The following is a 15,007-nucleotide window of genomic DNA, read 5'->3' as shown; positions in this document are numbered from 1 at the left end:
AGATTGCAAAGATGACGATAATAATAGCGGTCGCCGATTGGTCAAAAGTAAGCCACAGGAGCAGAGCCAGGAGAGAAACGCGATTGGTCAAAAGTAAGCCACAGGAGAGAAAGGCGATTGGTCAAAAGTAAGCCACAGGAGAGAAACACGATTGGTCAAAAGTAAGCCACAGGAGAGAACGTGATTGGTCAAAAGTAAGCCACAGCAGAGAAACACGATTGGCTCACGTGGGCTTACTTTGGGCTTACTTTGGCTCAATCGGTAGGAAGCAGTAGGCGCAAGCGAGAGGTAGCGGGATCGATGCCTGCATTCTACAGTGCTGTCCATCCTTTTTACGCCCCCCTTCAAGGGGCACTACCTAGATGAGCTCTTGCGGCTCAGTGCTGCCGAAAAAGTTTTTTCGAACGAGGTACTGCACACATTCCTGGCAAAAGCAGGTCCCACCGAGATTTGAACTCGGATCGCTGGATTCAGAGCCCAGAGTGCTAACCATTACACCATGGAACCTTGGCGTGTGTCAACTTTTCCCATGAGCATCAGAGATTTAAGTCATTGAGTCAAGAAGCACGATAGCAAGGAGCAAATGAAGCCTTTGCTTTTTAAGCCCATGTTTCCCCAATTCCGACTCGGTTTGAGAGTGCCAATTTCACCGCCACGTCAGCAGTTGCGCATCACCTCTGTTTTTTCCCTCCCTTCCGCAAAGAACCTAAAAAGGTTCCACCGAGATTTGAACTCGGATCGCTGGATTCAAAGCGCAATTTTTTGATTAAATCTACAATTAAAAGGTAGCCAGTGCAAAGTTGCCAGCACAGAGGAAATGCGGCCTGTTTTTTTGTGGTCATTGGAAATCACGCTGCAGCACCTGCACACGTGCTAGAGATTGCGTCTCGTCTTTGTCTTTGAGAGCGATGGACACCTTCTCTCCGTCATCGAGGGGAATTACCTCAAATGGTAGAGCGCTCGCTTAGCATGCGAGAGGTAGCGGGATCGAAGCCTGCATTCGCCAGTGCTGTCCATCCTTTTTACGCCCCCCTTCAAGGGGCACTACCTAGATGAGCTCTTGCGGCTCAGTGCTGCCGAAAAAGTTTTTTCGAACGAGGTACTGCACACATTCCTGGCAAAAGCAGGTCCCACCGAGATTTGAACTCGGATCGCTGGATTCAGAGCCCAGAGTGCAAACCATTACACCATGGAACCTTGGCGTGTGTCAACTTTTCCCATAAGCAGCGGAGATTTAAGTCATTGAGTCCAAAAGCACGATAGCAAGGAGCAAATGAAGCCTTTGCTTTTTAAGCCCATGGCTGCGTTCCAAACCGCATACTCAATGAGTAGGTACTTAATTTCAATGAGTACTTACTTAACGAGCGCTAATAGAGTAGGTACTTTATAGCCAAATCTCGTTGAGTATGAATGCGATCCGGATTCCGGACATCATCCGCCATGTTGACGTTATCATGTGACCTACGACACGTTATCACAAGCGCAACAACTTAAAAGATGAACGACACGTTTAATTCATCTATCTGTAAATATCTTGATATTGATGAAACTTGCTCATTTTGTGGTATTGTTGAAGAAACAGCTGCCAATTTATTTTGTGAATACATTTAGGGTTGATTTAAGTTGTTATATTTTAAACCCTTCTAATGTGACCCACAGTTCCTTATAACGATTTTTTAAGAAACCCCAAAATCGTTATCTCTTGAATATGTTGTTAATTTCTTTATTTTATACCCAAAAAGTTTCTCCTTCAAGTTTTCCTCTTTTCTTGATGAATTTACCTCTCGTTTCATCCCTCAGACAATAACAACAAAACTATTTTTTAATGTATTATGAAGAACTATTTATATTTAAAGATATTTAGCCTTGTTATTGTTCTTTTTTCCTGTGTATAAATATCATATTATGATGTACACAAACCAATGATCTTTATGTTTTCTGTTTTGTCATTATGATTGTTCATTGTTAGATACAACTAGTATCTTTCCATGATCTTTATGTAATACGTTTATAAGTTTAAATTATATGAGCGACAGGTGCACTAACACTTCATAACATCAGTAACTCGACAGCACAACCTAGAACAGTTTTCCTCTGCGTTTACTGTCTGCAGTGCACAAAGAGACGGGCCGCTTCTCCTTTGGAGAAACTGTTGACTTTATACTCGAAAAATGCAAGTATCGCTCATAAAAAATTAATATTACCTCAGAATGAATTGCATTGTTAGCCCACCCCAAAACTTAAACAAAATAATATTAAATGCTGACCATTACTTAATTATATTACTTTTTTTATATACTAAAAATGATATAATTTAATAAAACAAGCAAAATGTAATTTGTTTTGTAATATGAGTTATGCTTAGAGCCTCTTCTTAATATTATTAACTCGTCTTTATTTTTAGGTCATGTTCCAAAAATATTCAAGCTGGCAGTAATACAACCTCTCATTAAGAAACCGCAATTAGATCCAAATAACTTAGCAAATTACAGACCCATCTCAAATCTTCCATTTATGTCTAAAATACTAGAAAAAATTGTGTCCGCTCAATTGTGCTCTTTCTTACAAGAAAATGATATCTATGAAAAATTCCAGTCGGGATTCAGACCGCATCATAGCACAGAAACTGCTCTAGTTAAAATTACAAATGATTTACTTTTAGCTTCTGACCAAGGCTGTATCTCAATACTAGTTCTACTCGATCTTAGTGCTGCGTTCGATACTATCGATCATAAAATACTCTTGGATCGACTACAAAACTACACTGGTGTTCAGGGACAGGCATTAAGCTGGTTTAGATCGTACTTATCAGACCGTTACCATTTTGTCTGTTTAAATGGGGAAAAATCAAAGATAACGTCAGTAGACTATGGAGTGCCGCAAGGATCGGTGTTAGGCCCTCTGCTATTCTCAATATATATGCTGCCACTTGGTAATATTATAAGAAAACATGGAATTAATTTCCACTGTTATGCTGATGACACTCAATTATATATCTCATCACGACCAGATGAAAACACTAACTTATCTAAATTGACAGAGTGTCTAAATGATATAAAATGCTGGATGACGTGTAATTTCCTGCTATTAAATTATATATAAATATTATACGGAGGTATTACTTATTGGTCCAAAAAACTACCCACAAAATCCCTTACAATACAACTTTAATTTAGAAGGATGTCCTGTTACTTTATCCACTACAGTAAAAGACCTGGGTGTTATACTAGACCGCCACTTGACTTTCGAAAATCATATTTCATATATTACAAGAACAGCCTTTTTCCACCTTAGAAACATTGCTAAGCTACGCAACATGCTATCTGTTTCTGATGCAGAAAAGTTAGTTCATGCATTCATGACCTCGAGACTAGATTACTGTAATGCTTTATTAGCTGGCTGTCCTGCATCCTCAATCAACAAGCTACAGTTAGTGCAAAATGCAGCTGCTAGAGTTCTTACTAGATCAAGAAATATGATCATATAACACCTATTTTATCATCTCTACACTGGTTACCTATTAAGTTACGTATCAATTACAAAGTATTCCTACTGACCTATAAAGCCCTAAATGGTTTAGCTCCTGTGTATTTAACAGACCTTCTATCCCCATACAATCCATCGCGCTCTTTAAGATCACTAAATTCGAGGCTTCTGGTCATTCCTAGGATATCTAAGTCCACTAAAGGAGGGAGGGCGTTCTCGCATTTAGCTCCTAAACTCTGGAATAGCCTTCCTGATATTGTACGAGACTCAGACTCGCTGTCCCAGTTTAAAACTAGATTAAAGACGCATCTCTTTAACCAAGCATTCACTTAATGCTTAACCTTTGATACTACTGCTGAATCAGTTCGAATGCATTAACATTATGAACATCAGCTATGCTAATTATTTCCCATCTGCCTTTCTGCTGTTATCTCGGGACGCTAGTCCCGAGGTAAATAGCGTTCGTCAGCTCCAGTTTGTATCCAGCCTCTCACGGAGACTTCAGATGCCTCAACGCCTGTGAAGAGACGACTCGACGCCTGTGAAGAGACGACTCAAAGCCGGCGATATGTTATGCCATAAATTAATACTTGGTTAACTAACTGTATTTTTCTATGTACATTTCCGAAATGCAATTTCTGTAAAGCTGCTTTGAGACAATGTGTATTGTGAAAAGCGCTATACAAATAAATTTGAATTGAATTGAATTGAATTATGCATGAATACACGTGCACATCTCAATTGTCAGTCAAGCAATGAATTAATGCATACATTAAATAATTATATTTTATATACTGACAACAATAAGAAACATGAATAAATGAGTAAAATAACAAATAAAAGTAACCATCACACAATAAACAAATGCATGCACATGAAACAAATCTTTATTCAAACTACTAGCATGTATTTGGGCGCTGAAGCCCACATCCTACTGCCATCTCAACACAGCGGTTCCCATTCTGCGGCTTTATTCTGATGAATTCACCAGAGGTGACCGTGCCTTCGTGCCGGAGCTTGTTGCTGCGCTGCGCTTCACAATCTGAGGCGATAAGGGCAGATGGAGAGATCTTATGACAGTCTCATCCATGGCACCGTTTCCAGGATTCAGCTCTGGGCTCCTCATCCTCAGTGCTCACACCAGTCTGAATAAAAACATGTTTAGTTACTTTATAGATTTGTTTATTTACCTTATTTACAGCACATTAGTCTAATGTCAACAGTGTTGACAACAGTGAATTAACGTTATCCTATCCTATGATAATGCCACACATACATCACTCAGATGTCTTTTTCATGTTGTGATGTGCTCATCTGCAATATGTCAATACTTACAATATTTTCCTTTCAGATGTAAATAGACATTTTAAATAAGCGTGTTTAAGATGTATATGGTTATGTAAATCCACTTTAGAGACGTTACGTGTGCTTAGAGCTCCCCTGTTAGCTAGCTATACAAAACATGTTTTACAGCAAAATCACAACTATACTATACTGTCTAACTACTTTACACCTTCAACAGTTAAAACGTCTACTCTATTGTAGTTTAACACATAAGGAACCGTGTTTACTCACATTTGAAAACGTCTCTGGTTACTCACGTAACCGTAGTTCCCTAAGAGGAGGGAACGAGACATTACGTATGGGGAAATCCATTTTCCTCGAATCATGAAGTCTGATAGAATAACTCTTTTGCTTGCAAATAGCCAATGGCAGTCCCGCCATCACCTGATTGGCTGACACTGCTCAATATAGGTGACGGCAGGCGCCAAAAACCTCAGAATCTTAGCTGAACGAGAGTAAAGAACTGTGAGCCCCTTCCCACACGGCAGGTTACGTAATGTCTCGTTCCCTCCTCTCAGGGAACTACGGTTACGTGAGTAACCAGAGACGTTCCCTTATCGAGTCGGTCTCTCGACATTACGTATGGGGAACAATAAAACCCCCGCCGCGTGGGAAAAACCCCGCCCAGCTAGAACAAGCTGAAGATAGCGCAAGCGCTAATCCCTATACAGCTCAGGAACCGCCACCGGACCTGGTCGAAACCACCTCTTGGCACAGAGCCAAGTCGGCAACCGCACCAACGTGGCCCCTCCCACACAGTTAAGCAACACTGAACTGAATGAGTGGGGAATTGCAGCAATGTGATTGGTGCTTAGGAATACACTGCCGGCTTATGAATGCGGGCATAATAATAAGGACACAACATAGAGAATAGATAGCTTTATATTGCTAATAACTCACGCTTAGTCGGAACCGCGGCTAGAGTGTGCGCCACTAGGGGCATGTCTAGCCTAGTCCAATGACAGCTCAGCTTTCTCTCCCTGTACTGACAGTACATGCGGTGTGAATGAAGGAATATTCAAGTTATAGAATCTCGCAAACGTATTACGCGACGACCAGCCTGCCGCGAAGCAAATGTCCTGGATAGACATACCTCTCGCCCACGCCCATGATGACGCCAAACTCCTAGTGGAGTGGGCGTGCACTCCTATAGGGCAAACAGCTCCCCGAGAAGTATAAGCCAGTCGCACAGCCTCCACTATCCAGTGTCATAGCCTCTGTTTCGACAGCGCGCCGCCTTTCTTGGCACCCGCGAAGCAGACGAAGAGCTGCTCTGAAGTTCGAAAATGGCTAGTTCTGTTCACATAAGCACGCAGGGCACGCACGGGGCACAAAGCGTCCTTCTGAGACTCTGAAATACTGACCACATCGGGGCAAAATGCTGGAATTGTAATCACCTGGGCTCTGAATGGAGTTGAGAGCACTTTAGGCGAGTATCCGCGCTTGGGTAAAAGTCTGACCATGCAATCTTCCGGTCCAAACTGCATACATGCACTGTTCACTGACAGAGCCTGTAAGTCCCCCACCCGCTTACCGCAGGCTAGCGCGAGCAAAAGCGCCGTCTTGAATGAGAGAACTTTGATGTCACTAGACTCAGCTGGTTCGAAAGGCGGGTCAGACAGCGCACTAAGCACTAACGACAGGTCCCACACCGGCACCTGACGAAGGCGGGGGGGGAAAAGCCGCCTCGCTCCCCGGAGGAAACCCGTTATCAAAATGTGTTTCCCCACTGAATGGCCATCTACATTACGACAAGCAGCAATAGCGGCCACGTAAACTTTCAGTGTAGATGGCAAACTGCCAGCATCCAGACGCTCCTGTAGGAAGGTCAAAATAATGGCGATATCGCAATTCCTGGGGTCCTCCTTTTTGTCAACACACCAGTTAGCAAACACCCTCCACTTTAGAGCGTATAAGCGCCTCGTTGAAGGGGCTCTAGCCTCTGCTATTGTCTGTAGTACCCGCTGTGATACTCCGTGCTGATCTGCCACACGTGCAGGTCCCACAGCTCCGGGTTGGGGTGCCATATGGTCCCCCTCGCCTGAGATAGGAGGTCTCTTCTCGGCGGTATCCGCCACGGGGGAAAAAGCGCCATGTTCACTAGCTCCGGGAACCACGGCTGGTTGGGCCATCTCGGCGCTACCAGAACCAACGCACATCTCTCCTCCCTGATCTTTTGCAGCACCAGCGGCATTAACTTGATCGGAGGAAAAGCATACTTCCGCCCCTTCGGCCAGCGGCTCGACAGTGCGTCTCCCTTTAGAGGGGCCGTCGTCAATACAAAGAACAGCGGGCAGTGGGCGTTCTCCTGCGATGCGAAGAGATCGATCTCCGCTTTGCCAAACAGATTCCAGATCATGTTTACCGTCTGCGGATGAAGCCTCCACTCTCCGTGCACAATGCCGTCCCTGGACAGCATGTCCGCGCCGCAATTCAAACTGCCCGGCACATGTACTGCTCGAATCGACAGTAGTACTTTGTCCGTCCATAATAATAGCCGCCTCGCTAGCCCCTGCAGGGATCGCGAACGTAAACCTCCCTGGCGATTTATGTACGCCACCACTGCCGTGTTGTCCGTTCTGATGAGAACATGACGGTCTTTCACAAATGGGAGGAACCCACGCAGCGCTAGATGAACCGCTTCCATCTCCAAGCAGTTTATATGCCAGCGCGTCCGATCTCCTGTCCACGTACCGAATGCCAGTCTGCCATCGCAAAGGGCTCCCCAGCCTGACAGCGACGCATCCGTAGTGACCACTACGCGTCTGACCACTCTGCCCAAAGCAGCTCCCTGCTCGAACATGGTCGTGCCGAACCACGGTGCTAGAGTCTCCAGACATGAACGCGTTATAACAAGGCGTTCCGTTCCCGCTCTCCATGCCCGCGGCTGTACGCGCCCCTGTAACCAGTGCTGAAGCGGTCTCATGTGTAATAAGCCCAGTCTGCAGACGGAAGCTGCAGCTGCCATTAGACCGAGTAGCCTCTGAAACGTTTTTAAGGGGATGGCTCTGCCTTGAACGAATAGGGCTAACACTCTCTGAATCGACTGGATTCTCGCCTCTGATAGCTTCGCGATCATAGTGCGCGAGTCCAGCACCATACCGAGGAATGTGATGGACTGGCACGGTTGAAGCGCGCTCTTCTGCATGTTCACAGACAGTCCCAAATCCGTCAGGTGAACGAGGAGTCTGTGTCTGTGTTCCACAAGGACACTCTTCGAACGCGCGATGACTAACCAGTCGTCGAGATAGTTCAGAATGCGCATTCCACTGAGCTTCAGGGGAGCAAGCGCTGCATTCATGCACATTGTAAACACACGGGGTGCCAGGGCCAGCCCGAAAGGCAGCACTTTGAACTGGTATGCCACACCCTCGAAAGCAAACCGAAGGAAGCGCCTGTGATGCGGGGCTATCTGAATATGGAAGTATGCATCCTTTAGATCCACTGCAAGGAAGTAATCGTCGGGCTGAATGTGCGCGAGGATCTGCTTCACTGTTAACATTTTGAACGCGCGTTTCGCGAGCGCTTTGTTCAGTAATCTCAGATCCAAAATAGGGCGCATACCTCCGTCCTTCTTTGGTACAAGAAAATAACGGCTGTAGAAACCGGAGTTTTTCCGCTCTTCGGGAACTATCTCTACTGCTTGTTTGGCCAGGAGAGAGGAGATTTCTTCCCGAACTAACGGGGCGCTCTGTTCTGACACCTCTGTCAAAATCACACCGCCGAAGCGGGGTGGTCTGCGAGCGAATTGGAGCGTATAGCCGCGTTTTATCGTGTTTAACACCCACATTGAAGCCGTCGGTAGTGTTGACCACGCACTCAGGTGACTCGATAGGGGGGGCTTTAATGAATGCTGCGGCGGGGGCTGGGCGCCAGCCACCGTGGAAGCATTGGCCGCTATATTGAGGGCAGATGGCTCGTCCGCGGCTCTTAGCGCGGGGACATAAATAACCACCTTCTCGGGTTTCCCCGAGCGTCCGCTCTGCGAAACGTCTCCCGGGGGAGAGGTTTTGCTTATGGCGCGGGTAATAGTGTTGGGAGGAGGAAAGCTCTTTTGCTGAGACATGTAATGCACTTTGTTTATTGAAACAGAACACAGCGGTTTCAAAATCAACACATTCTCGTCGAACTCTGGGCGGGAACACGCCCTCTTTGCAGCGGGTCCGACGAACACGTCCCGCGCTCCCTCCTCCCCGACACACGCATCAGGAATGCCGCTCCTTTTTGCCCGCCGGGCGTCCTTGGCTACTAGAAGCCGGCTTCGCACCGAAGCGGGGCTGCTTCCTGAACTGCCTCTGGCGGAAGGGGGGCTCTGGCTCGTGACGTTCTGCCGCGCTCGGGGGCGCGCGTCTGGTAGGTCCCGCTGGGCGCTGTGCAGAGGAAGATCTGGATCTCGCCGCCGGGGGGGCTTGAGACCGTTTCGGCAGCAGATGCGGCATCATTCTAGACTGCTTGACGGTCTCTGCGTACTTGTCGGATAACGTCTCCACCGCAACACCGAAAAGGCCCGTGGGGCTTACCGGAGCGTCCAGGAACTGCCTTTTGTCAGTATCGCGCATCCCCGACAGCGTTAGCCACAGATGGCGATGCAGGGCCACAAGACTGCCCATATTGCGTCCGATTCCCTGAGCGACCTTCTTAGACGCCGCCAGAGCGAGATCTGCCGCCGTGCGCAGTTTCCTCAGCAACTCAGGGTCCGGGCTTCCCTCATCCAGGGACCCTAGGAGTCGCGTCTGGAAAACCTGCAGGATTGCCATCGTATGGAGGGCAGATGCTGCATGTCCCGCAGAAGTGTAAGCCTTCTCAGCCATGTGGGCAGTAGCGCGACATGGTCTGGAAGGCAGTTGGGCGGTCTTCTAGCCAGGAGAAGACGCCAGATGAGCCGCGATGGCATCCTCGACGGGAGGCAACCGAGCGTACCCTAATTTCTCAGCTCCTTCCACTCTAGTCAGCAGCTGGGTACCTTGTGCATGGGCTCGGGCTGAGTAAGGGGAGCGCCATGATCTGGTGAGCTCCTCGTGGACCTCAGAGAAAAAGGGGGCGGGTCTCCGCGGGGCTTCAGCTTGACGGCCCGCGCCGAGGAAGGAACCGTCCATCCATCTTTTCAACGGCAGCTCCTTGGGAGCCGTCCACTCCAGCTCCATATCTGCCACCGCCTCTGAGAGAATGGCCATTAGCTCCGCATCCAAAGAGGCGGGGGCGCCTTCAGACGGAGACTCGGACCATGCTCCGGGGTCGGAGGCATTGGTGGACATGGCGTCGTCATCGTCGTATCCAAACGAGACCATTTCCCGCGCTTCCTGAGGAGGGCGGTAAGAGGCCTCAGAGTAAGTCACGGGCTCTGCCACGTGAGGATGGCGTGGGCCTTGGGCCGACGACAGCGCCTCAACAGAACCCGCGGATGGAAATCTCTGCTGTCTCCCGGTCCGCGGCTCGACGGCGGCAGACTGGGGAGAGGCAGGAGACACAAGGTCGTCGTTACGTGTAACGGCCAGCCTTGCACGAAGGATCTTGATGGGAAGCTCCTCACAGGCGGGACATCCCGATCCCTCAAGTGCCGCCTCAGCGTGGTCTCGACCCAGGCACAGCACACAACGTTTGTGTGCATCCGGGAATTCGATGGGTCCACCACACGTGCGACAAAGAGACATAGTAGAATCCACCGGAACGCGAGAGGGGATAAAAACTCCTAATTTTACTCCGCTCTGAATGCGTAAATCAAATGGTGAAACAGACTCGAGTGAAGAAAAAAGATTCTGAGGTTTTTGGCGCCCGCCGTCACCTATATTGAGCAGTGTCAGCCAATCAGGTGATGGCGGGACTGCCATTGGCTATTTGCAAGCAAAAGAGTTATTCTATCAGACTTCATGATTCGAGGACAATGGATTTCCCCATACGTAATGTCGAGAGACCGACTCGATAAGGGAACCCCCGGCGTCGCTGATCTCCGTGATGTTTGATAATGACGTATGCTCTCGCGTGGCCTCCTGGGATAGAAGAGTATCCATCGGTTGAGCACTCAAAAATCGGGCCGGAAGCAGTAAGCCATCCGGGAACTTCTCCCCTACTCTTTTATGAATACTGATGTTTCGAACTTACTGCTTCCTTCACGTACTGTTTTCGCCTACTATATAGTAGGAAAGTAGGCACATTCGAACGCACTTAAGTCCAAATCTCGCGATAATTGGTACGTCACCCAGGTAATTCTCGCCTACTCTTTTGGATTAATACATACTTTTTCGCTCGCCTACTCTTTTCCCATACTAAATAGTAGGGAAGTATGCGGTTTGGAACGCAGCACATGTTTCCCCAATTCCGACTCTGTTTGAGAGTGCCAATTTCACTGCCACGTCAGCAGTTGCGCATCACCTCTGTTTTTTCCCACCCTTCCGCAAAGAACCTAAAAAGGTTCTACCGAGATTGGAACTGGGATCGCTGGATTCAAAGCGCTAACCATTACACCATGGAACCAACACTTCCTGATAGCTGGCTGTCTGAGAGGCAGATAGCGATGAGGCTAGGTGGAATCAGGTAGACTAAAAGAGGCGGACGTGGTTCCTCTGCCGAAACCCGGGATATAAATATCCTGGTTGCCCTAATCAGGCTGAAGAGATTAAAAGCAAAGCCTAATAATGGGCTCGTCCAGGATTTGAACCCGAAACATATGAGCCGAAACATACATCCTCCCTGCTGCTGCCGGGCCGCAAACATTTCAGCTTGCATGGCTTAAAGCGCAATTTTTTGATTAAATCTACAATTAAAAGGTAGCCAGTGCAAAGTTTCCAGCACAGAGGAAATGCGGCCTCTTTTTTTGTGGTCATTGGAAATCACGCTGCAGCACCTGCACACGAATAATGAGAAGCTTACTTACAGGAGCCTGGTCTGCAACACTGGACCCAGTTGATGTTGCAGGAGCAGAGGCAGCACTTGGCTGGACAGAAGGCTGTGGAGGAGACTGCAGAGGAGGCTGAACAGGGCGCAGAGGAGGAGACTGCAGAGGAGGCTGGGCAGGGCGCAGAGGAGGAGACTGCAGAGGAGGCTGGGCAGGGCGCAGAGGAGGAGACTGCAGAGGAGGCTGGGCAGGGCGCAGAGGAGGAGACTGCAGAGGAGGCTGGGCAGGGCGCTGCAGTCCGGTGGGTGGCTGTAGTGAGGTTGGTCCTGGTGCAGAGGGACAGGGGTTGAAGGCCTTGCTGGAAAGATGGGAGTTGCTCTTTCCAGTGGACAGGAAGCTCTGCAGGCGACTGGGACACCTGGCCAGGGGTCCACAATGCTGGAGGAGCAGGATAAGGGGCAGGAGCAGGGGCAGTAGCACGAGCTGGGGCAGGAGCAGGGCCTCTCGAGCCTGCAGTGGCTGGAGCGTAAAAAAACACAACAAAATTATCTTATTGTTTTAGACTTTCACTGCATGACTTTCTCAGCTCTGCTGGACAGCTACTGCGATTACACGGTTTACTGCAAAACATGTATGATTAGTAGAGAGATGACATGATGATGAAAAGATGGAAGGAAGCAGTGAAAATCATCCTGTTTTTCATCCAAGCACCATTAGAAGAAATACAAGAAGAAAAAAAGATGGGATCAGCCAAGTGTGAAGCGAAGCAGACCAAACACTACAACAGCCACTTATTCCAAGGGGAGTGGGGGAAGTGTGAGATGACAAGAATGAGCTTTAGTCAGTGATTACGATAAAAATTGAAATAAAACCTTTTACATACACCTTTAAATTATCTTTTTTCCTTTGAGGATGTTCACTCAAAGAGTGAATGTAGATTGACACCTGAGAAGTGCCATTCCTCTGTGTTGTGAAATAAAATAATATGTCATTTAAAAAATACTGTTTTGTTTTATTTGTAATTGTTTGTAAAATATTGTTTAAGATTGACATACCTTGAGGAAGTTGTTCCTCAGCTTGCGAGGCTACAGTTGCCATCTCCAGGTCATCTTCCTCCTCAAAAAAATCCGTAGCAGCAGAGTCTGTAAAATAACATAAAACACTAAGCACATGTCACCAACACACTTGTATGCGTTAAGTGATACTCACCACATGTAAAGAGCTGTCTCCGGGCTGCGGACTCAGACGCAGGATGTACACGTGGTCCTGCAGCTGTTGAACACGTATTTTCGTTAGACATATATACTGCATAATATATACTGTGATGATTTTAAAGCTTGCAATTCACTTACAGGGTTTGGCTGGAGACAAAATCTTTTTTGCCAGCTGTGAAGCAAATAAATGCTTCCCCCGCGCCAACAGGGCCTTCACATTGGTCGCCAGCAGTGGCCTGTTCTTAGTGGCAATAGGTGGAGGAGGAACAGACACAGTGGCAGTGGGCACAGCAGCAGTGAGGACAGATGCAGTGGGCACAGTGGTGGTGGGCACGTGGGCTGGAGCCTGCCTCTTCAGCACGTGTGCTTTGAAAAGGGCCATATTGGTGTTAGGCCTGGCCTTTGCCTTCTTCAGGTAGGTGATGAGAGCCTGGGCCTCCTTGCTTGGGTCCTCATACACCTCCTTCATTGACCTACCCTTAAAATCCCCAAACTCCACCATCAGACATCCAGAGTCTCCTGTCCTCTGGGCCTCCTGCAGCATGGCCTGTTTTTTCTGATACACCTCCACAGCCTCGCCTACTTCCCTGATCTGCGAGGTGTATCTGAGGAACAGGTGTTTGTTGTCCGACAGCGGGTTGTCCCTCTCCTCCTCCCCCAAAATGCTGCTGACCAGATAGCAAGCATACCCCAGTGAGTTCTCCAGCAGCCACAGGAACCTCTGACCCTGGTGTTTCCCAAACTGGATCTTGCAGTGAGCCAGAACCAAGAACTGGTCTCCAGGATTCCCTCCATTCTGCCTCACAAAGGCAGTGGCCTCAGCCAGGACCTCCTCCTTACACCTGGCCCTCCCTGCCAACACGATCTTCCTCCTATTGGCCTCCTCAGTTGGCCCCATAAGGAGTCGACCCTCAGAGGTTCTCCGTAAAACCGGGTATGCATACATAATCTGAAAGGACACAGGCATAAACAGAACGTTACATAGCTGTCATATTCCAACTGAAAGTATTTTACTACAGCATTTGTTTTTTATGTAATTAATTATTATAATATTATAATAATTAATGATTATTATTATTATGAGCATAAGCATTATTGTTTTTTATACAACTGTGAATCACTTTGAATTGCCTTGTGTACAAATTGTAAATAGTGTGATGATCTTATTAATAAGAAAATAAATAACACTTCTTGGTACAATCTTGCTGGTATCATGCTATGCTTAAATCGTTTTGTTTTGTTTAGCTTTTGTGGCAGAGATTACTAAGAAACACCAAATATAACATAAAGGCGTTTATGACAACTCATAATAATATGATCATCAAACAGATCTAAAACTTAAAATGGTATATCAAATCGTTTTGGTATATCTTTTATAACATAGTTGAGAATCATTTGTTGAAACAAAAAAACACTTGTTTTTGCCTATTCATGTCTTTTTAAATATGTATAACATAGTATTTAAAAAGATAACATAAATATGTATACTGGTGTATAACATAGTATAGTATAACATATATGAATTAAACTTTTTTTTTTTAAAGGTTTTAGTAAAAATCTTCTTTTGCTCAAAATAATGTAATGAATGACACAAAAAAATACTAAATTAACAACAACAAAAAATTGTTTAAGGAGGATATAGCTTAATTAGCGGTCGGCTAATTATCTTGACAGTAGTGGCATGTTTTTTACTGTATATCATGGTAAAGTTGCAGGTTCACATGTACAGAAGAACACGTGTGCTATTACACGCTAGCTAGCTTTATTGGCATGTTTAATTGTCTAAAAACAAACACTGTTTATGAATAAATAATGATCGATTATACAGTTGTGAAGAATAGACTTACCTGTTGCAAAGATTGCAAAGATGACGATAATAATAGCGGTCGCCGATTGGTCAAAAGTAAGCCACACTAGCAGAGCCAGGAGAGAAACGCGATTGGTCAAAAGTAAGCCACAGGAGAGAAAGGCGATTGGTCAAAAGTAAGCCACAGGAGAGAAACAAAATTGGTCAAAAGTAAGCCACAGGAGAGAACGCGATTGGTCAAAAGTAAGCCACAGCAGAGAAACACGATTGGCTCACGTGGGCTTACTTTGGGCTTACTTTGGCTCAATCGGTAGGAAGCAGTAG

General features: G+C 46.7%; 2 non-coding genes across 2 annotated transcripts; both read right to left on the bottom strand.

Moving 5' to 3' along the window:
• Positions 1 to 435: 435 nt before the first annotated feature.
• trnaq-cug (transfer RNA glutamine (anticodon CUG)) lies at positions 436 to 507 on the bottom strand. The gene has a single exon. It is a non-coding gene; the product is annotated as a tRNA-Gln (tRNA).
• A 618-nt stretch (positions 508 to 1,125) lies between these two features.
• trnaq-cug (transfer RNA glutamine (anticodon CUG)) lies at positions 1,126 to 1,197 on the bottom strand. The gene has a single exon. It is a non-coding gene; the product is annotated as a tRNA-Gln (tRNA).
• Between the last annotated feature and the right edge of the window lie 13,810 nt (positions 1,198 to 15,007).

This window comes from Siphateles boraxobius, unplaced genomic scaffold, assembly GCF_051911475.1.
Source record: "Siphateles boraxobius isolate OS27281-9 unplaced genomic scaffold, OSU_SipBor_1 19, whole genome shotgun sequence".
Taxonomy (NCBI): domain Eukaryota; kingdom Metazoa; phylum Chordata; class Actinopteri; order Cypriniformes; family Leuciscidae; genus Siphateles; species Siphateles boraxobius.
Note: the sequence above shows the minus strand (reverse complement) of the source record. Positions and strands in the feature narration are given on the sequence as shown.